The sequence below is a fragment of the Ranitomeya variabilis genome, chromosome 6 (genome assembly GCF_051348905.1).
Source record: "Ranitomeya variabilis isolate aRanVar5 chromosome 6, aRanVar5.hap1, whole genome shotgun sequence".
NCBI classification, from domain to species: domain Eukaryota; kingdom Metazoa; phylum Chordata; class Amphibia; order Anura; family Dendrobatidae; genus Ranitomeya; species Ranitomeya variabilis.
The window spans coordinates 139,368,528-139,388,966 of record NC_135237.1 but is presented as its reverse complement, the minus strand read 5'-3'; the positions used below and the strand labels follow the sequence as shown (position 1 = coordinate 139,388,966).

The 20,439-nt window shown below is 44.1% G+C and overlaps 1 long non-coding RNA gene across 1 annotated transcript in view; it reads right to left on the bottom strand.

Moving 5' to 3' along the window:
* Positions 1-2,044, bottom strand: part of LOC143782017 (uncharacterized) — a 150,343-nt gene extending 148,299 nt beyond the window's left edge. Inside the window, exon 1 of the long non-coding RNA XR_013216860.1 lies at positions 1,997-2,044. This is a non-coding gene — a long non-coding RNA (uncharacterized LOC143782017). The remainder of the gene's footprint in view (positions 1-1,996) is intronic.
* Between the last annotated feature and the right edge of the window lie 18,395 nt (positions 2,045-20,439).

The following is a 20,439-nucleotide window of genomic DNA, read 5'->3' as shown; positions in this document are numbered from 1 at the left end:
ATCCAGCACCAAGCATAATCTATAGCATCTAACAGCAGGGTTAGCCAGTGCGGCACCGTGCGCAAAAAGTGCGCTTACCTGTCACTAGTTAGGTCGGTTAGTGATGTTCGCCAGAGCGGCGCTGCATGCACTCAGTGAAGTAAATCATTATTTAGGTTTTTCCCTGGCACCGCAGTTGCGGCGCCGAGCGTTAGTAGTCTAGAGGGACTCTAAACCTGTGTCCTTGGGGCAGAGTCCTGTGACCCAATACTAGCGTTCACTCTGTGGTATTGCGGCCCTGTGACGCAACAGGGTTCGCTTCTTTACATACCGGGTGAAGCTAACCTGTGTGTGTTCACATTATACCACCATATACTGTCCGCCATTACCGAGCAGCAGGTGTCATCTCTGCACGGTGGACCCCGGGCTGCGAACGCACCTTATACCACCCTTATAATTATTTGGTGCATTCCACCAGCCCTATCATAATGTAAATGCTTTGATCAGTCATCTACAGACTAGTATAAAATTTTGGCCTGTCAGACCAAGGTGTACTGTAAATCTGGCCAGTTAGTCCACAGTCTAGTGTAATTGATGTGGTCAGTCAGTCCACAATCTAGTATAAATGCTGTGGTCAGTTGGTCCAAAGTCTAGTGTTAATGTTATGGACATCCAGTCCATAGTCTTGTGGCCTAATTGAAATGTGACCAAGAATTCCACACCAAGAATAAATGCTGTGCTCCGTCAGTCCTTTGATCAGTCAGCCCACGGACTAGTGTAAAAAGTTTTTGTCAGTCAGTCCACAGACTGCTGTAAATGTGGCCAGATAGTCCATAGTCTAGTGTAAATGATGTTGTCAATCAGTCCACAGTCTATTGTGAATTCTGTATTCAGTTGGTTCACAGACTAGTGTAAATCTTGTTATTCGGTCCACTGGATAGTCTAAAAGTTGTGGTAAGTCTATCCAATGTCTAGTGGAAATGCTGTGGTCAGTCAGTCCTTAACTATGGTAAATGCTTGGAACAGTCAGCCCATGGACTAGTGAAAAAACTTTTTGTCAGTCAGTCCACATTCTGCTGTAAAAGTCGCCAGTCAGTCCACAGTCTAGTGTGAATGATGCCGTCAGTGGGTCTACTATCTAGTTTAAAAGCTGTGGTCCATCAGTCCACAGTCTAGTGTAAATTCTTTGTTCAGTTGGTTCAAAGTCTAGTGTAAATGTTGTTGTTAGCCGATCCAAAGTCTAGAGGAAATGCTGTGGTGAGTCGGTCAACAATCTAGAGTAAATGTTGTTGTTAGTCTGTCCACAGTCTAGTGGAAATGCTGTGGTCAGTTGCTCCACAGCCTAGCGCAAATGATGAGATCAGTCTCTTGTAATCGAGGCATGGAATGTTACACAGCTGATAAGAAGCCTATTCTATGAAACATAAGAACGTCATTATATTTTAGAAGACAGAGGAGAAGGAGAAGAAATGTTCCTTAAGGTACCATCACACTCAGCGACGCTGCGGCGATATAGACAACAAGCCGACCTAAACTAGATCGCTGGAGCGTTGCTGTTTAGGTCGTGGAGAGACGTCAAACACAGCAACTCCAGAACAATGCAGGAGTTGTTAGCTCCATGTCAAACATTGCTGGCGTCATTGCTTTTGATGTCAAACATGACGATACACACCGACCTGGCGACGAAATAAAGTTCTGGACTTCTAGCTCCGACCAGCGATGGCACAGCGGGATCCAGATCGCTGCTGCGTGTCAAACACAACGAGATCGCTATCCAGGACCTGCAACGTCACGGATTGTTGTCGTTCTCGTTGCAAAGTTGCTGAGTGTGATGGTACCTTTACATCTGTACCTGAAATATGGTTGTGTTATACTAGGAGTTGTGTATAGAAGATATACATGTGAAAAACACAAACGATATATACTCATGTACTAGGAAGGTGTTATTACACCACGGCAGGCCTAGAACTTATGCCTAAACCTACAATTATCAGTAATTAATATGAATATTAATTACCTGTTAGAAGATTTTTCTAATTCTCTTCTTGAAATCCACAGGGAAAAAATGCACGTTCCACCTTCTCACTGGGCATCAGTCACCTGTAAATAGTCAAAGGTGTGATAATATGTTCCTGCTACACAAAGAAAAATATAACACACTAGGGACAAAATTACTTATTTAAGGTATAAGGACTGTATTGTGAATCCTGTAATCAGTAATTTGATAGTTTACTGTATATATTATGTTCAGACATTCTATAGTATTGTACAAATGTTAGAGTCAGACTACAGTCTACTGGAAATGTGGTCAGACAATGCACAAATGCTATGATGAGTCAGTCCATAAACTAGTGTAAAAGTTTTGGTCTGCCAGTCCACAGTCCACTGAAAAAGTGGTCTATTAGTCCACATTCTAGAGTAAATGTTGTGTTTATTCAGTCCATAGTCTTCTGGTCCACTGAAAATGTGTTCAGAAATTCCACACCTAGCATAAATGCTGTGGTCAGTCAGTCTTTAGACTACTGTAAATGTTATGTCCAGGCAGTGCAAACATTACTGGAAATGTGGTCAGGCAGTCGAAATCTAGTGAAAATGACAAGGTCAGTAACGCCGTAAGGTACCGTTACACTAAACGACTTACCAACGATCACGACCAGTGATACGACCTGGCCGTGATCGTTGGTAAGTCGTTGTGTGGTCTGTTGTGAATTCTGTTCTTGGGCTCCCTCCGGTGGTTATAAGTGGTAGCGCTGCTGTCTTTGGATCGCTGCATTCATCAGGTGTGTCCACTTATGGCAATTCTGACTGGGCTATTTAGTCTTGCTTGACCCTTTAGTCAGTGCCAGTTGTCCATTGTTCCTGGAGGATTCACATCCCTGCCTGGTCTCTCCTGCTTGCTGTTCATTTCAACAAAGATAAGTTCTGGCCTTGATTTTTGCAGTCCACATGCTGTGGGCCTTATTGTTCAGTTCTTTTCCATGTTTTGTCTTGTCCAGCTTGGTCTGTATAAGGATTTGTTTAGCCAAGCTGGTATCTCTGGAGATGCAGATATACCCTCCATATCTTTAGTTAGAGGTGGAGATTTTGTATTTTCTGTGGTGGATATTTTCTAGTGTTTTAATACTGACCGCATAGTACTCTGTCCTATCCTTTCTATTTAGCTAGAGTGGCCTCCTTTGCTAAATCCGGATTTCAGTCTGCGTATGTTATTTCCCTCTCCTCTCACAGTCAATATTTGTGGGGGGCTGTCTATCCTTTGGGAATTTTCTCTGAGGCAAGATAGTTTTCCCTTTTCTATATCTAGGGGTATTTAGTCCTCCGGCTGTGTCGAGATGTCTAGGGAGTGTTAGGTACATTCCACGGCTACTTCTAGTTGCGGTGGGGTCTGCGGTCAGTACAGGTACCACCTTCTCCAGAGTACGTCTCATGCTGCTCCTAGGCCACCAGATCATAACAGTATAACTGGCCAACAATGAGTTAACCGCATCTCAGAAGAAGGGAAGGAAAGTGCGGAGCCATTTTTTTTTCTGTAGTCTGTTGTGTCTTTTCTTCCATCTTTACCTCTGGTTGGCTCAGGAGTTTGGAGCTGGCATGGATGTTCAGGGATTGGCTTCTCGTGTGGATCAACTTGCTGCTAGAGTACAAGGTATTTCCGATTATATCGTTCAGACTCTGGTCTTAGAGCCTAGAATTCCAACTCCTGATTTGTTGAATGGGGACAGGTCCAAATTTTTGAGCTTTAAAAATAACTGTAAACTGTTTTTTGCTCTGAAACCCCGTTCCTCTGGTGATCCCATCCAGCAGGTTAAAATAGTCATCTCTCTGCTGTGTGGTGATCCTCAGGATGGGGCATTTTCCCTGGAATCTGGGAATCCGGCTTTGCTTAATGTAGACACCTTTTTCCAAGCGCTAGGGTTATTGTATGATGAACCTAATTCAGTGGATCATGCTGAGAAGACCTTGTTGGCCCTGTGTCAGGGTCAAGAAGCGGCAGAATCGTATTGCCAGAAATTTAGAAAATGGTCTGTGCTGACTAAATGGAATGAGGATGCCTTGGCGGCAATTTTCAGAAAGGGTCTTTCTGAATCCGTTAAAGATGTTATGGTGGGGTTCCCCACGCCTGCTGGTCTGAGTGATTCTATGTCTCTGGCCATTCAGATTGATCGGCGCTTGCGTGAGCGCAGAGTTGTGCACACTATGGCATTGTCTTCCGAGCGGAGTCCTGAGCCTATGCAGTGTGATAGGATTGTGTCTAGAGCTGAACGGCAAGGATTCAGATATTAGAATAGGTTGTGTTTTTACTGCGGCGATTCTGCTCATGTTATTTCTGATTGCCCTAAGCATACCAAGAGAATCGCTAGTTCCGTTACCATCAGTACTGTACAACCTAAATTTCTGTTATCTGTGACCCTGATCTGCTCATTATCGTCATTTTCTGTCATGGCATTTGTGGATTCAGGCGCCGCTTTAAACTAAATGGACTTAGAATTTGCCAGACGTTGTGGTTTCCCCTTGCAGCCTTTGCAGAGTCCTATTCCTTTGAGGGTCATTGATGCTACACCGTTGGCTAAAAATAAACCTCAGTTTTTTGACACAGCTGACCATGTGCATGGCGCCAGCCCATCAGGAAGATTGTCGTTTTCTGGTGTTGCATAATTTGCATGATGCTATTGTGCTGGGTTTCCCATGGTTACAGGTGCATAATCCGGTATTAGATTGGAAATCTATGTCTGTGATTAGTTGGGGTTGTCAGGAGGTTCATGGTGACATTCCTTTGATGTCAATTGCCTCCTCCCCCTCTTCTGAAATTCCTGAGTTATTGTCAGATTTCCAGGATGTATTCGATGAGCCCAAATCCAGTTCCCTTCCACCGCATAGGGACTGTGATTGTGCTATTGACTTGATTCCAGGCTGTAAGTTCCCTAAGGGTTGACTTTTCAACCTGTCTGTGCCAGAACATGCCGCCATGCGGAGCTATGTTAAGGAGTCTTTGGAGAAGGGGCATATTCGGCCATCTTCTTCACCATTGGGAGCAGGTGTTTTTTTTTGTTGCCAAGAAGGATGGCTCCTTGAGACCCTGTATTGATTATCGCCTCTTGAATAAGATCACGGTCAAATTCCAATACCCTTTGCCTTTGCTTTCTGATTTGTTTGCTAGGATCAAGGGGGCTAGTTGGTTTACTAAGATTGACCTTCGAGGGGCATATAATCTTGTTCGTATTAAGCAGGGTGACGAATGGAAAACTGCGTTTAATACGCCCGAAGGCAATTTTGAATATCTTGTGATGCCATTTGGGCTCTCTAATGCTCCATCTGTGTTTCAGTCCTTCATGCATGATATATTTCGGAATTATTTTGATAAATTCATGATTGTATATTTGGATGATATTTTGATTTTTTCAGATGATTAGGAGTCTCATGTGAAACAAGTCAGGATGGTATTTCAGATCCTTCGTGATAATGCTTTGTTTGTGAAGGGATCTAAGTGCCTCTTTGGAGTACAGAAGGTTTCTTTTTTGGGCTTCATTTTTTCTCCCTCATCTATAGAAATGGATCCAGTTAAGGTTCAGGCCATTCATGATTGGATCCAGCCCACATCCGTGAAGAGCCTTCAGAAATTTTTGGGCTTTGCTAATTTTTATCGCCGTTTCATTGCCGGCTTCTCCAGTGTGGTTAAACCCCTGACCGATTTGACGAAGAAAGGCGCTGATGTGACGAATTGGTCCTCTGCGGCTGTTTCTGCCTTTCAGGAGCTTAAACGCCGATTTACTTCTGCCCCTGTGTTGCGTCAGCCGGATGTTTCTCTTCCATTTCAGGTTGAGGTTGACGCTTCTGAGATTGGGGAAGGGGCCGTTTTGTCTCAGAGGAATTCTGATGGTTCCTTGATGAAACCGTGTGCCTTCTTTTCTCGAAAGTTTTCGCCTGTGGAACGCAATTATGATGTCGGCAATCGTGAGTTGTTGGCTATGAAGTGGGCATTTGAGGAGTGGCGACATTGGCTTGAGGGGGCCAAGCACCGTATTGTGGTCTTGACTGATCATAAGAATCTGATTTACCTCGAGTCTGCCAAACGGTTGAATCCTAGACAGGCCCGATGGTCCCTGTTTTTCTCCCGTTTTGATTTTGTGGTCTCGTATCTTCCGGGTTCTAAGAATGTTAAGGCTGATGCCCTCTCTAGGAGCTTTTTGCCTGATTCTCCTGGGGTCCTTGAGCCGGTCGGCATTCTGAAGGAAGGGGTGATTCTTTCTGCCATCTCCCCTGATTTACGACGGGTTCTTCAGGAATTTCAGGCTGATAAACCTGACCGCTGTCCAGTGGGGAAACTGTTTGTTCCTGACAGATGGACTAGTAAAGTGATTTCTGAGGTTCATTGTTCTGTGTTGGCTGGCCATCCTGGGATGTTTGGTACCAGAGATTTGGTTGGTAGGTCCTTTTGGTGGCCTTCTTTGTCACGGGATGTGCGTTCCTTTGTTCAGTCCTGTGGGACTTGTGCGCGGGCCAAGCCTTGCTGTTCCCGCGCTAGTGGGTTGCTTTTGCCTTTGCCGGTCCCTGAGAGGCCTTGGACGCATATTTCTATGGATTTTATTTTGGATCTTCCGGTTTCCCAGAGGATATCTGTTATCTGGGTGGTTTGTGACCGATTTTCTAAGATGGTTCATTTGGTACCTTTGCCTAAATTGCCTTCCTCTTCTGATTTGGTTCCGTTGTTTTTTCAGCATGTGGTTCGTTTGCATGGCATTCCGGAGAATATTGTGTCCGATAGAGGTTCCCAGTTTGTTTCTAGGTTTTGGCGGGCCCTTTGTGCTAGGCTGGGCATTGATTTGTCTTTTTCTTCCGCATTTCATTCTCAGACAAATGGCCAAACTGAGCGAACTAATCAGACTTTGGAAACTTATTTGAGATGCTTTGTGTCTTCTGATCAGGATGATTGGGTGGCTTTCTTGCCATTGGCCGAGTTTGCCCTTAATAATCGGGCTAGTTCTGCTACCTTGGTTTCACCCTTCTTTTGTAATTCTGGGTTTCATCCTCGTTTTTCTTCAGGGCAGGTTGAGCCTTCTGATTGTCCTGGGGTGGACTCTGTGGTTGACAGGTTGCAGCAAATTTGGGCTCATGTTGTGGACAATTTGGTGTTGTCTCAGGAGGAGGCTCAGCGTTTTGCTAACCGTTGTTGGTGTGTTGGTTCCCGGCTTCGGGTTGGGGATTTGGTCTGGTTGTCTTCCCGTCATGTTCCTATGAAGGTTTCTTCCCCTAAGTTCATGCCTCGGTTCATTGGTCCTTATAGGATTTCTGAGATTATCAATCCAGTGTCTTTTCGTTTGTCCCTTCCAGCCTCTGTTTCCATCCATAATGTTTTTCATAGATCTTTGTTGCGGAAATATGTGGTGCCCGTTGTTCCCTCTGTTGATCCTCCTGCCCCGGTGTTGATTGATGGGGAGTTGGAGTATGTGGTTGAGAAGATTTGGGATTCTCGTTTTTCGAGGAGGAGGCTTCAGTATCTTGTCAAATGGAAGGGTTATGGCCAGGAGGATAATTCTTGGGTTGTTGCCGCCGATGTTCATGCTGACGATTTGGTTCGTGTCTTTCATTTGGCTCGTCCTGATCGGCCTGGGGGCTCTGGTGAGGGTTCGGAGACCCCTCCTCAAGGGGGGGTACTGTTGTGAATTCTGTTCTTGGGCTCCCTCCGGTGGTTATAAGTGGTAGCGCTGCTGTCTTTGGATCGCTGCATTCATCAGGTGTGTCCACTTATGGCAATTCTGACTGGGCTATTTAGTCTTGCTTGACCCTTTAGTCAGTGCCAGTTGTCCATTGTTCCTGAAGGATTCACATCCCTGCCTGGTCTCTCCTGCTTGCTGTTCATTTCAACAAAGATAAGTTCTGGCCTTGATTTTTGCAGTCCACATGCTGTGGGCCTTATTGTTCAGTTCTTTTCCATGTTTTGTCTTGTCCAGCTTGGTTTGTATAAGGATTTGTTTAGCCAAGCTGGTATCTCTGGAGATGCAGATATACCCTCCATATTTTTAGTTAGAGGTGGAGATTTTGTATTTTCTGTGGTGGATATTTTCTAGTGTTTTAATACTGACCGCATAGTACTCTGTCCTATCCTTTCTATTTAGCTAGAGTGGCCTCCTTTGCTAAATCCGGATTTCAGTCTGCGTATGTTATTTCCCTCTCCTCTCACAGTCAATATTTGTGGGGGGCTGTCTATCCTTTGGGGATTTTCTCTGAGGCAAGATAGTTTTCCCTTTTCTATCTCTAGGGGTATTTAGTCCTCCGGCTGTGTCGAGATGTCTAGGGAGTGTTAGGTACATTCCACGGCTACTTCTAGTTGCGGTGTTAAGTTCAGGGTCTGCGGTCAGTACAGGTACCACCTTCTCCGGAGTATGTCTCATGCTGCTCCTAGGCCACCAGATCATAACAGTGGTCGCTGGGGAGCTGTCACACAGACAGCTCTCTCCAGTGACCAACGATCAGGGGAACGACTTCGGCATCGTTGAAACTGTCTTCCACTATGCCGAAGTCCCCCTGCAGCACCCGGGTAACCAGGGTAAACATCGGGTTACTAAGTGCAGGGCCGCGCCTAGTAACCCGATATTTACCCTGGTTACCATTGTAAAAGTAAAAAAAAACACTACATACTCACATTCTGATGTCTGTCACGTCCCCCGGCGTCCACAGGGTTAAAACTGCTTTCGGCAGGAGCGCTGCGCACGCGCTGCCGCCGAGAGCTTCCCTGCACTGAATGTGTCAGCGCCGGCAGTAACAGCGGTAACGTCACCGCTGTGCTCTGCTTTACGGCCGGCGCTGACACAGTCAGTGCAGGGAAGCTCTCGGCAGCAGCGCGTGCGCAGCGCTCCTGCCGAAAGCAGTTTTAACCCTGTGGACGCCGGGGGACGTGACAGACATCAGAATGTGAGTATGTACTGTTTTTTTTTTATTTTTACAATGGTAACCAGGCTAAATATCGGGTTACTAAGTGTGGCCCTGCACTTAGTAACCCGATGTTTACCCTGGTTACCCGGGTGCTGCAGGGGGACTTCGGCATAGTTGAAGACAGTTTCAACGATGCCAAAGTCGTTCCCCTGATCGTTGGGGAATATTTACCCTGGTTACAAGTGAACACATCGCTGGATCGGCGTCACACACGCCGATCCAGCCATGACAGCGGGTGATCAGCGACCAAAAAATGGTCCTGATCATTCCCCAATGACCAATGATCTCCCAGCAGGGGCCTGATCGTTGGTCGCTGTCACACATAACGAGATCATTAGCAGGATCATTGCTACGTCACCAAAAGCGTGACGTTGCAACAATATCGTTAACGATATCGTTATGTGTGACTCAGCCTTAAAACAAGTGGAAATGTTGTGGTCAGTCAGTATTCAAACTAATATAAATGCTGTGATCATTCATCCAAAGACTAGATTGAACGTTTTGATCCGTCAGTCCAACGTCTACTGTAGATGTGGCCAACCAGTCCACAGAATAGTATAAATGTATTTGTCAGTCAGTCCACAGTCTAGTGTAAATGAAATGCTCATTCAGACCATAGTGTCACAATCTCCATTCTGTTCCTGTCTGCTATGTTACTTTGTGTAGAAACTGTCAGTCTGTTTTGGTTGTGCTGGTCTGTGCAGCAATCATTTGTGTTCACTTTCCTAGATTAGTCCTCTACTTAAGCATGCTAGCTTCTCCAACTAGTGTCGATTTCCGAGAGTTAAACAAAATAACGGTAAAAATTCTAATCGGCTTCCACTTATTCCCGATCAATATTATCAGCTTTCCCGGGCTAAATGGTTTTCCAAACTGGATCTCAGCAGGGCATATTATCTGATACGGATTCGTGAGGGTGATGAGTGGAAGAAAGCATTTTTACCATCTGAAAGTCTCTTTGAAAATATCATTATGCCTTTTGGTCTAACGAATGCAGCTGCAGTTTTTCAAAATTGTAAGAATATTTTCTCTGATTATATTGACAAATTTATTGTGGTTTACTTAGATGATATTCTAATTTTCTCACCTAACCTGGATTCACATTATAAACATGTCCGTTTGGTTCTGCAAAGGTTGAGAAATAATTGTTTTTTGGGGCAGATACCCTGTCTCGTTGTTAGGGCTAGCGGAACGCACCGAGTAAATATAGATGTTTATTATTATTGATGTGTTCGCAGCCCGGGGTCCACCATGCAGGGGAACCTGCTGCTAGTGAATGGTGGCACTATTTGGCAGTATAGACTAGCTCTGTTACCTCACAGAGTAGCCAAGAAAGGTAATCTCTGCACCCTGTTAGACTTCACAGGAGCCCAGGTTAACTGCCCATCAGAGAGCAGTCAGTGGTCATGCAAACATACAATCTCCTCACCGGAAGAGCCGGTATTCTAGAGGCTTATTTCAGCCGGGGCCCTAAATCCATGCACACAATGTCCTCGCCGGAGGTGCCAACATTCTAGGGGCTTATTTCAGCCGAGTCCCTGAACACACATAAATGACCACACTGGCGCATGCACGTAACAGATTCAATACTAGCGCATGGCCGTGCGGTCATGATAGCCTTAAATAGTTGCAGCAAGTACAGGACCTTCCTAGAAGGACCAATGAGAGGCTGCTACAGAGCCTGAGCACCTTCAGAACCTTCCTGGAGGACCAATGGATTTAGCTGCAGTATCTGAACATGTGACCCTCGATCTCCACTGAGAGATCTTACTCTGGGCATGCTCAGAATGAGAAAAGCAGGACTTAGTCCCAGAAGCGTCTGCCCAGCACTGACTTCAATGGCAGAAGCTGGAAAAGCAGCAGTAACCCTTTGTACAGAGTCAGACTGAGCGAGATGCTGGGACTGACGTCTCCACTGAGCAGGCTCCACTGCGGCAGGAGAAGAATGGGAGACCGCAGTGGAGATGGCCTGAGATTACCCCTGTGCAGAGGCGGGAACTTGACCCCTAACACTCGCCAATTTTAAGATGTTTTCTCTCCGATCAGCAGGAGAATTGGTCATCATTTCTTCCTCTGGCTAAGTTTGCTTTTAACAGTTGGGTTAATCAGTCCACGGGGACCTCGTCGTTTTTCTATAATTACGGATTTCATCCTCATTTTGGTGAGTTCTCCAGGATCAGTTCCGGGTGTCCTGGGATAGATGTCACCATTCAAGAGCCGGGGGATGTCTGGAGGGAGGTTAAAAAGAACATTGTGGTGGCTCAGTATCGGCAGAAGCGGAAGGCCAATAGGAGGCGATCGTCAGGGGCCGCCTTCAAAGTGGGAGTTAAGGTATGGTTATCCTCTAAGAATATTAGATTGAAGATGCCCTCGCTGAAGTTGGGTCCTAGATTCATTGTTCCGTATGAAATTCTGGAGGTGGTCAATTCAGGTGCCTTCTGATTAAAACTCCCTCGGTCTTTCCGAATTCCAAATGTGTTCCACAAGTCATTGTTGAAGGAGCTTATTCCCCCTGCTCTGTCTTCCTCACTACCGCCTCCTCCAGTGTCTATTGAGGGAAGCTTAGAATATGAGGCACAAAGGATCGTTGATTCCCGAATGGTCCAGAATTCCCTTCATTATCTGGTACATTGGAAGGGGTATGGACCTGAGGAACGGTGCGGGTTCCAGCTCATTCTGTAAGGGCTGATCAGTTGGTCTGGGCCTACCATCGGAGTTTGCTGGGAAACCTGGGGGTCCGGTGGCCCCCCTTGAAGAGGGGGGTACTGACACAATCTCCATTCTGTTCCTGTCTGCTATGCTACTTTGTGTAGAAGCTGTCAGTCTGTTTTGGTTGTGCTGGGTCTGTGCTGCAATCATCTGTGTTCACTTTCTTTGAGTAGTCCTCTACTTAAGCATGCTGTCCTCTCCATCCAGTGTCAATCGTACACTTGCTGCTACCTGTGCAAGACTGATCCCTCTGTGCTCTGTGCCTAACACAGTTTGACTTTATTCCCTTCCCGGACTTTGACTCTTTGCTTGTGACCTGACTTCTCTTGTGCCTGCTTCCTGTAAACTGTCTTGTCTTTCTGGTATTCCTGACCTCGGCAAGTAAATTGGATTTAGTCTCTGACTTGCCCTTGTTGTATTGAGCCATTTCCTGGATCTGAGCTCGGATTGTTTAACCTCCTTTTACTTATTCAATAAGCAGTGTATATTGTTTCTATCTGTTATTGTAGTCTTTCTCTCCACTACTGGGGCTAACATTTACTATAGTGACTCGCATCACACATAGTCTTTTGGCCTACTGGAAATGTGGTCAGGAATTTCACACCTAGATAAGTGCTATGGCAACTCTGTCGATAAACTAGCGTAAAACGTTTGGTCCACCAGTCCACAGTCCACTGTAAAAGTGGTCTGTCAGTCCACATTCTAGTGTAAATGTTGCGTTCATTCAGTCCATAGTCTTCTAGTCCACTGCAAATGTGGTCAGAAATTCCACACCTAGCATAAATGCTATGGTCAGTCAGACCACAGTCTAGTGTAAATGTTATGGTCCTTCAGTCCATAGTCTTTTGGTCTACTGGAAATGTGGTCAAGAATTCCACACCTAGCATAATTGCTGTGCTCAGTCAGTCCTTAGACTACTGTAAATGATTGGATCAGTTAGCCCATGGACTAGTGTGACACTTTTTGTCCGTCAGTCCACTGTCTGATGTAAATGTGGCCAGTCAGTCCATAGTATGGTGTAAATGATGTTGTCAGTGGGTCTGCTATCTAGTTTAAATGCTGTGGTCCATCAGTCCACAGTCTAGTGTAAATTCTTTGTTCAGTTGGTTCACAGTCTAGTGTAAATGTTGTTGTTAGCCAATCCAAAGCCTAGAGGAAATGCTGTGGTCAGTCGGTCAACAGTCTAGAGTAAATGTTGTTAGTCTGTCCACAGTCTAGTGGAAATGCTGTGGTCAGTTACTCCACAGCCTAGCGTAAATGATGAGATCAGTCTCTTGTAATCGAGGCATTGAATGTTACACCGCTCATAAGAAGCCTATTCTATGAAGCATAAGAGCGTTTTCTTATTATAGAAGACAGAGGATAAGGAGAAGAAATGTTCCTTACATCTGTACCTGAAATATGGTTGTGTTATACTAGGAGTTGTGTATAGAAAATATACATGTGAAAAACACAAACAATATATTCTCATGTACCTGGAAGGTGTTATTACACCCTGGCAGGCCTAGAACTTATGTCTAAACCTACAATTATCAGTAATTAATATGAATATTAATTACCTGTTAGGAGATTTTTCGAATTCTCTTCTTGAAATCCACAAGGAAAAATTTCACGTTCCACCATCTCACTGGGCGTCAGTCACCTGTAAATAGTCAAAGGTGTGATAATATGTTCCTGCTACATGCTATACACAAAGAAAAGTATAACACACTAGGGACAAAATTACTTATTTCAGGTATAATGACTGTGGTCAGTTTATTCTGAATCCTGTAGTCAGTCTTTTGATAGTTTACTGTATATATTATGTTCAGTCATTCTACATTATTCTATAATTGTTATAGCCAGACTACAGTATACTAGAAATGTGGTAAGACTGTGCACACATAGCGTAAATGCTATGATCAGTCAGTCCATAAACTAGTGTAAAAGTTTTGGTCTGCCAGTCCACAGTCCACTGTAAAAGTGGTCTGTAAGTCCACATTCTAGTGTAAATGTTGTGTTCATTCAGTCCATAGTCTTCTGGTTTACTGGAAATGTGTTCAGAAATTCCACACCTAGCATAAATGCTGTGCTCAGTCAGTCTTTAGACTAGTGTAAATGTTATATCCAGGCAGTGCAAACTTTACTGGAAATGTGGTCAGGCAGTCGAAATCTAGTGAAAATGACAAGGTCGGTAACGCCTTAAACAAGTGGAAATGCTGTGGTCAGTCAGTATTCAAACTAATGTAAATGCTGTGATCATTCATCCAAAGACTAGATTAAAAGTTTTGATCCATCAGTCCAAGGTCTACTGTAGATGTGGCCAATCAGTCCACAGAGTAGTATAAATGCGTTTGTCAGTCAGTCCACAGTCTAGTGTAAATGAAATGCTCATTCAGACCATAGTGTCACGATCTCCATTCTGTTCCTGTCTGCTATGTTACTTTGTGTAGAAACTGTCAGTCTGTTTTGGTTGTGCTGGTCTGTGCAGCAATCATTTGTGTTCACTTTCCTAGATTAATTTCTCTACCTTAAGCATGTCAGCTCCTCCATCCAGTGTCGATTTCAGAGAATTAAACAAAATAACGGTTAAAAATTCTTATGGGCTTCCACTTATTCCCGATCAATATAATCAGCTTTCCAGGGCTAAATGGTTTTCCAAACTGGGTATCAGCGGGGCATATAATCTGATACGAATTCGTGAGGGTGATGAGTGGAAGACAGCAGTTTTACCATATGAAAGTCTCTTTGAAAATCTCATTATGCCTTTTGGTCTAACGAATGCAGCTGCGGTTTTTAAAAAATTGTTAGAATATTTTCTCTGATTATATTGGCAAATTTATTGTGGTTTATTTAGATGATATTCTAATTTTCTCACCTAACCTGGATTCACATTATAAACATGTCCGTTTGGTTCTGCAAAGGTTGAGAAATAATTGTTTGTTTAAGCAAATACCCTGTCTCGTAGTCTTGATTCTGTGTCTCCTCCAGAACCTCCTTCCTCCATTCTTCCTCAGAGTATTGTTGTGGCCATGGTTTCCTCTGATCTGGAACCTGAAATCCATACTGCTCAATACTTGGCTCCTTCCAGTACCCCTGAATGCAAGCTGTTTGTCCGTGTGTATGTCAGATTATGCCTTTTGCAAGAATTCCATGATTCTGTGATGAGTGGTCATCCAGGGGACACTGCCACCCAGAAGGCAGTTGCAAGACTCTTTGGTGGTCCGCCATGCATAAGGATATTACAGATTTTGTGTCACCTTGTGAAACTTGTGTCCACCTCAAAGTACAGCATTGCCGGCCGGCTGGAGAATTGGTTCCTTTGCCCATTTCAGAAAGACCATGGACTCATTTGTCCATGGATTTCATTTCAGATTTACCACTGTCTGGGGGGATGACTGCTATTTGGGTGGTAGTCGATCGATTCAGCAAACAAGCTCATTTCGTCCCATTATCTGGGTTACCCAATGCTGAAACTCTCTCCAAACTGTTTATTATTCATGTGTTATGATTGCATTTGGATTCCGCTAAATATTGTATTGGATAGGGGTGCACAATTCGTCTCTAGATTTTGGAGGGCTTTCTGCAGAAAATTAGAGATTGATTTGTCCTTTTCCTCTGCTTATCACCCTGAAACTAACGGTCAGACAGAGAGGACAAATCAGTCTTTGGAGCCCAATTTAAGATGTTTTCTCTCCGATCAGCAGGAGAATTGGTCATCATTTCTTCCTCTGGCTAAGTTTGCTTTTAACAGTTGGGTTAATCAGTCCACGGGGACCTAGCCGTTTTTCTATAATTACGGATTTCATCCTCATTTTGGTGAGTTCTCCAGGATCAGTTCCGGGTGTCCTGGGATAGATGTCACCATTCAAGAGCCGGGGGATGTCTGGAGGGAGGTTAAAAAGAACATTGTGGTGGCTCAGTATCGGCAGAAGCGGAAGGCCAATAGGAGGCGATCGTCAGGGGCCGCCTTCAAAGTGGGAGTTAAGGTATGGTTATCCTCTAAGAATATTAGATTGAAGATGCCCTCGCTGAAGTTGGGTCCTAGATTCATTGTTCCGTATGAAATTCTGGAGGTGGTCAATTCAGGTGCCTTCTGATTAAAACTCCCTCGGTCTTTCCGAATTCCAAATGTGTTCCACAAGCCATTGTTGAAGGAGTTTATTCCCCCTGCTCTGTCTTCCTCACTCCCGCCTCCTCCAGTGTCTATTGAGGGAAGCTTAGAATATGAGGTACAAAGGATCGTTGATTCCCGAATGGTCCAGAATTCCCTTCATTATCTGGTACATTGGAAGGGGTATGGACCTGAGGATTGGTGCGGGTTCCAGCTCATTCTGTAAGGGCTGATCAGTTGGTCTGGGCCTACCATCGGAGTTTGCTGGGAAACCTGGGGGTCCGGTGGCCCCCCTTGAAGAGGGGGGTACTGACACAATCTCCATTCTGTTCCTGTCTGCTATGCTACTTTGTGTAGAAGCTGTCAGTCTGTTTTGGTTGTGCTGGGTCTGTGCTGCAATCATCTGTGTTCACTTTCTTTGGGTAGTCCTCTACTTAATCATGCTGTCCTCTCCATCCAGTGTCAATCGTACACTTCCTGCTGCCTGTGTAAGACTGATCCCTCTGTGCTCTGTGCCTAACACAGCTTGACTTTATTCCCTTCCCGGACTTTGACTCTTTGCTTGTGACCTGACTTCTCTTGTGCCTGCTCCCTGTAAACTGTCTTGTCTTTCTGGTATTCCTGACCTTGGCAAGTAAATTGGATTTAGTCTCTGACTTGCCCTTGTTGTATTGTGCCATTTCCTGGACCTGAGCTCGGATTGTTTAACCTCCTTTTACTTATTCAATAAGTAGTGTATACTGTTTCTTTCTGTTATTGTAGTCTTTCTCTCCACTACTGGGGCTAACATTTACTATAGTGACTCGCATCACACATAGTCTTTTGGTCTACTGGAAATGTGGTCAGGAATTTCACACCTAGATATGTGCTATGGCAACTCTGTCCATAAACTAGCGTAAAATGTTTGGTCCACCAGTCCACAGTCCACTGTAAAAGTGGTCTGTCAGTCCACATTCTAGTGTAAATGTTGCGTTCATTCAGTCCATAGTCTTCTAGTCCACTGCAAATGTGGTCAGAAATTCCACACTTAGCATAAATGCTATGGTCAGTCAGACCACAGTCTAGTGTAAATGTTATGGTCATTCAGTGCATAGTCTTTTGGTCTACTGGAAATGTGGTCAAGAATTCCACACCTAGCATAATTGCTGTGCTCAGTCAGTCCTTAGACTACTGTAAATGATTGGATCAGTTAGCCCATGGACTAGTGTAAAACTTTTTGTCCGTCAGTCCACTGTCTGATGTAAATGTGGCCAGTCAGTCCATAGTATGGTGTAAATGATGTCATCAGTGGGTCTGCTATCTAGTTTAAATGCTGTGATCCATCAGTCCACAGTCTGGTGTAAATTCTTTGTTCAGATGGGTTCACAGTCTAGTGTAAATGTTGTTGTTAGCCGATCCAAAGCCTAGAGGAAATGCTGTGGTCAGTCGGTCAACAGTCTAGAGTAAATGTTGTTAGTCTGTCCACAGTCTAGTGGAAATGCTGTGGTCAGTTACTCCACAGCCTAGCATAAATGATGAGATCAGTCTCTTGTAATCGAGGCATTGAATGTTACACCGCTCATAAGAAGCCTATTCTATGAAGCATAAGAGCGTTTTCTTATTATAGAAGACAGAGGATAAGGAGAAGAAATGATCCTTACATCTGTACCTGAAATATGGTTGTGTTATACTAGGAGTTGTGTATAGAAAATATACATGTAAAAAACACAAACAATATATTCTCATGTACCTGGAAGGTGTTATTACACCCTAGCAGGCCTAGAACTTATGTCTAAACCTACAATTATCAGTAATTAATATGAATATTAATTACCTGTTAGGAGATTTTTCGAATTCTCTTCTTGAAATCCACAAGGAAAAATTTCACGTTCCACCATCTCACTGGGCGTCAGTCACCTGTAAATAGTCAAAGGTGTGATAATATGTTCCTGCTACATGCTATACACAAAGAAAAATATAACATACTAGGGACAAAATTACTTATTTCAGGTATAATGACTGTGGTCAGTTTATTCTGAATCCTGTAGTCAGTCTTTTGATAGTTTACTGTATATATTATGTTCAGTCATTCTACATTATTCTATAATTGTTATAGCCAGACTACAGTATACTAGAAATGTGGTAAGACAATGCACACCTAGCGTAAATGCTATGATCAGTCAGTCCATAAACTAGTGTAAAAGTTTTGGTCTGCCAGTCCACAGTCCACTGTAAAAGTGGTCTATAAGTCCATATTCTAGTGTAAATGTTGTTTTCATTCAGTCCATAGTCTTCTGGTTTACTGGAAATGTGTTCAGAAATTCCACACCTAGCATAAATGCTGTGCTCAGTCAGTCTTTAGACTGACTAGTAAACTAGTAAATGTTATATCCAGGCAGTGCAAACTTTACTGGAAATGTGGTCAGGCAGTCGAAATCTAGTGAAAATGACAAGGTCGGTAACGCCTTAAACAAGTGGAAATGCTGTGGTCAGTCAGTATTCAAACTAATGTAAATGCTGTGATCATTCATCCAAAGACTAGATTAAAAGTTTTGATCCGTCAGTCCAACGTCTACTGTAGATGTGGCCAATCAGTCCACAGAGTAGTATAAATGCGTTTGTCAGTCAGTCCACAGTCTAGTGTAAATGAAATGCTCATTCAGACCATAGTGTCACGATCTCCATTCTGTTCCTGTCTGCTATGTTACTTTGTGTAGAAACTGTCAGTCTGTTTTGGTTGTGCTGGTCTGTGCAGCAATAATTTGTGTTCACTTTCCTAGATTCGTCCTCTACTTAAGCATGCTAGCTCCTCCATCCAGTGTCTATTTCCGAGAATTAAACAAAATAACGGTTAAAAATTATTATCGGCTTCCACTTAGTCCCGATCAATATAATAAGCTTTCCAGGGCTAAATGGTTTTCCAAACTGGATATCAGTGGGGCATATAATCTGATACGAATTCGTGAGGGTGATGAGTGGAAGACAGCATTTTTACCATCTGAAAGTCTCTTTGAAAATCTCATTATGCCTTTTGGTTTAACGAATGCAGCTGCGGTTTTTCAAAATTGTTAGAATATTTTCTCTGATTATATTGGCAAATTTATTGTGGTTTATTTAGATGATATTCTAATTTTCTCACCTAACCTGGATTCACATTATAAACATGTCCGTTTGGTTCTGCAAAGGTTGAGAAAAAATTGTTTGTTTGGGCAAATACCCTGTCTCGTAGTCTTGATTCTGTGTCTCCTCCAGAACCTGCTTCCTCCATTCTTCCTCAGAGTATTGTTGTGGCCATGGTTTCCTCTGATCTGGAACCTGAAATCCATACTGCTCAATACTTGGCTCCTTCCAGTACCCCTGAATGCAAGCTGTTTGTCCGTGTGTATCTCAGATTATGCGTTTTGCAAGAATTCCATGATTCTGTGATGAGTGGTCATCCAGGGGACACTGCCACCCAGAAGGCAGTTGCAAGACTCTTTTGGTGGTCCGCCATGCATAAGGATATTACAGATTTTGTGTCAGCTTGTGAAACTTGTGTCCACCTCAAAGTAAAGCATTGCCGGCCGGCTGGAGAATTGGTTCCTTTGCCCATTCCAGAAAGACCATGGACTCATTTGTCCATGGATTTCATTTCAGATTTACCACTGTCTGGGGGGATGACTGCTATTTGGTTGGTAGTCGATCGATTCAGCAAACAAGCTCATTTTGTCACATTATCTGGGTTACCCAATGCTGAAACTCTCTCCAAACTGTTTATTATTCATGTGTTATGATTGCATTTGGATTCCGCTAAATATTGTATTGGATAGGGGTGCACAATTAATCTCTAGATTTTGGAGGGCTTTCTGCAGAAAATTAGAGATTGATTTGTCCTTTTCCTCTGCTTATCACCCTGAAACTAACGGTCAGACAGAGAGGACAAATCAGTCTTTGGAGCCAATTTTAAGATGTTTTCTCTCCGATCAGCAGGAGAATTGGTCATCATTTCTTCCTCTGGCTAAGTTTGCTTTTAACAGTTGGGTTAATCAGTCCACGGGGACCTCGCCGTTTTTCTATAATTACAGATTTCATCCTCATTTTGGTGAGTTCTCCAGGATCAGTTCCGGGTGTCCTGGGATAGATGTCACCATTCAAGAGCCGGGGGATGTCTGGAGGGAGGTTAAAAAGAACATTGTGGTGGCTCAGTATCGGCAGAAGCGGAAGGCCAATAGGAGGCGATCGTCAGGGGCCACCTTCAAAGTGGGAGTTAAGGTATGGTTATCCTCTAAGAATATTAGATTGAAGATGCCCTCGCTGAAGTTGGGTCCTAGATTCATTGTTCCGTATGAAATTCTGGAGGTGGTCAATTCAGGTGCCTTCTGATTAAAACTCCCTCGGTCTTTCTGAATTCCAAATGTGTTCCACAAGTCATTGTTGAAGGAGTTTATTCCCCCTGCTCTGTCTTCCTCACTCCCGCCTCCTCCAGTGTCTATTGAGGGAAGCTTAGAATATGAGGTACAAAGGATCGTTGATTCCCGAATGGTCCAGAATTCCCTTCATTATCTGGTACATTGGAAGGGGTATGGACCTGAGGAACGGTGCGGGTTCCAGCTCATTCTGTAAGGGCTGATCAGCTGGTCTGGGCCTACCATCGGAGTTTGCTGGGAATCCTGGGGGTCCGGTGGCCCCCTTGAAGAGGGGGGTACTGACACAATCTCCATTCTGTTCCTGTCTGCTATGCTACTTTGTGTAGAACCTGTCAGTCTGTT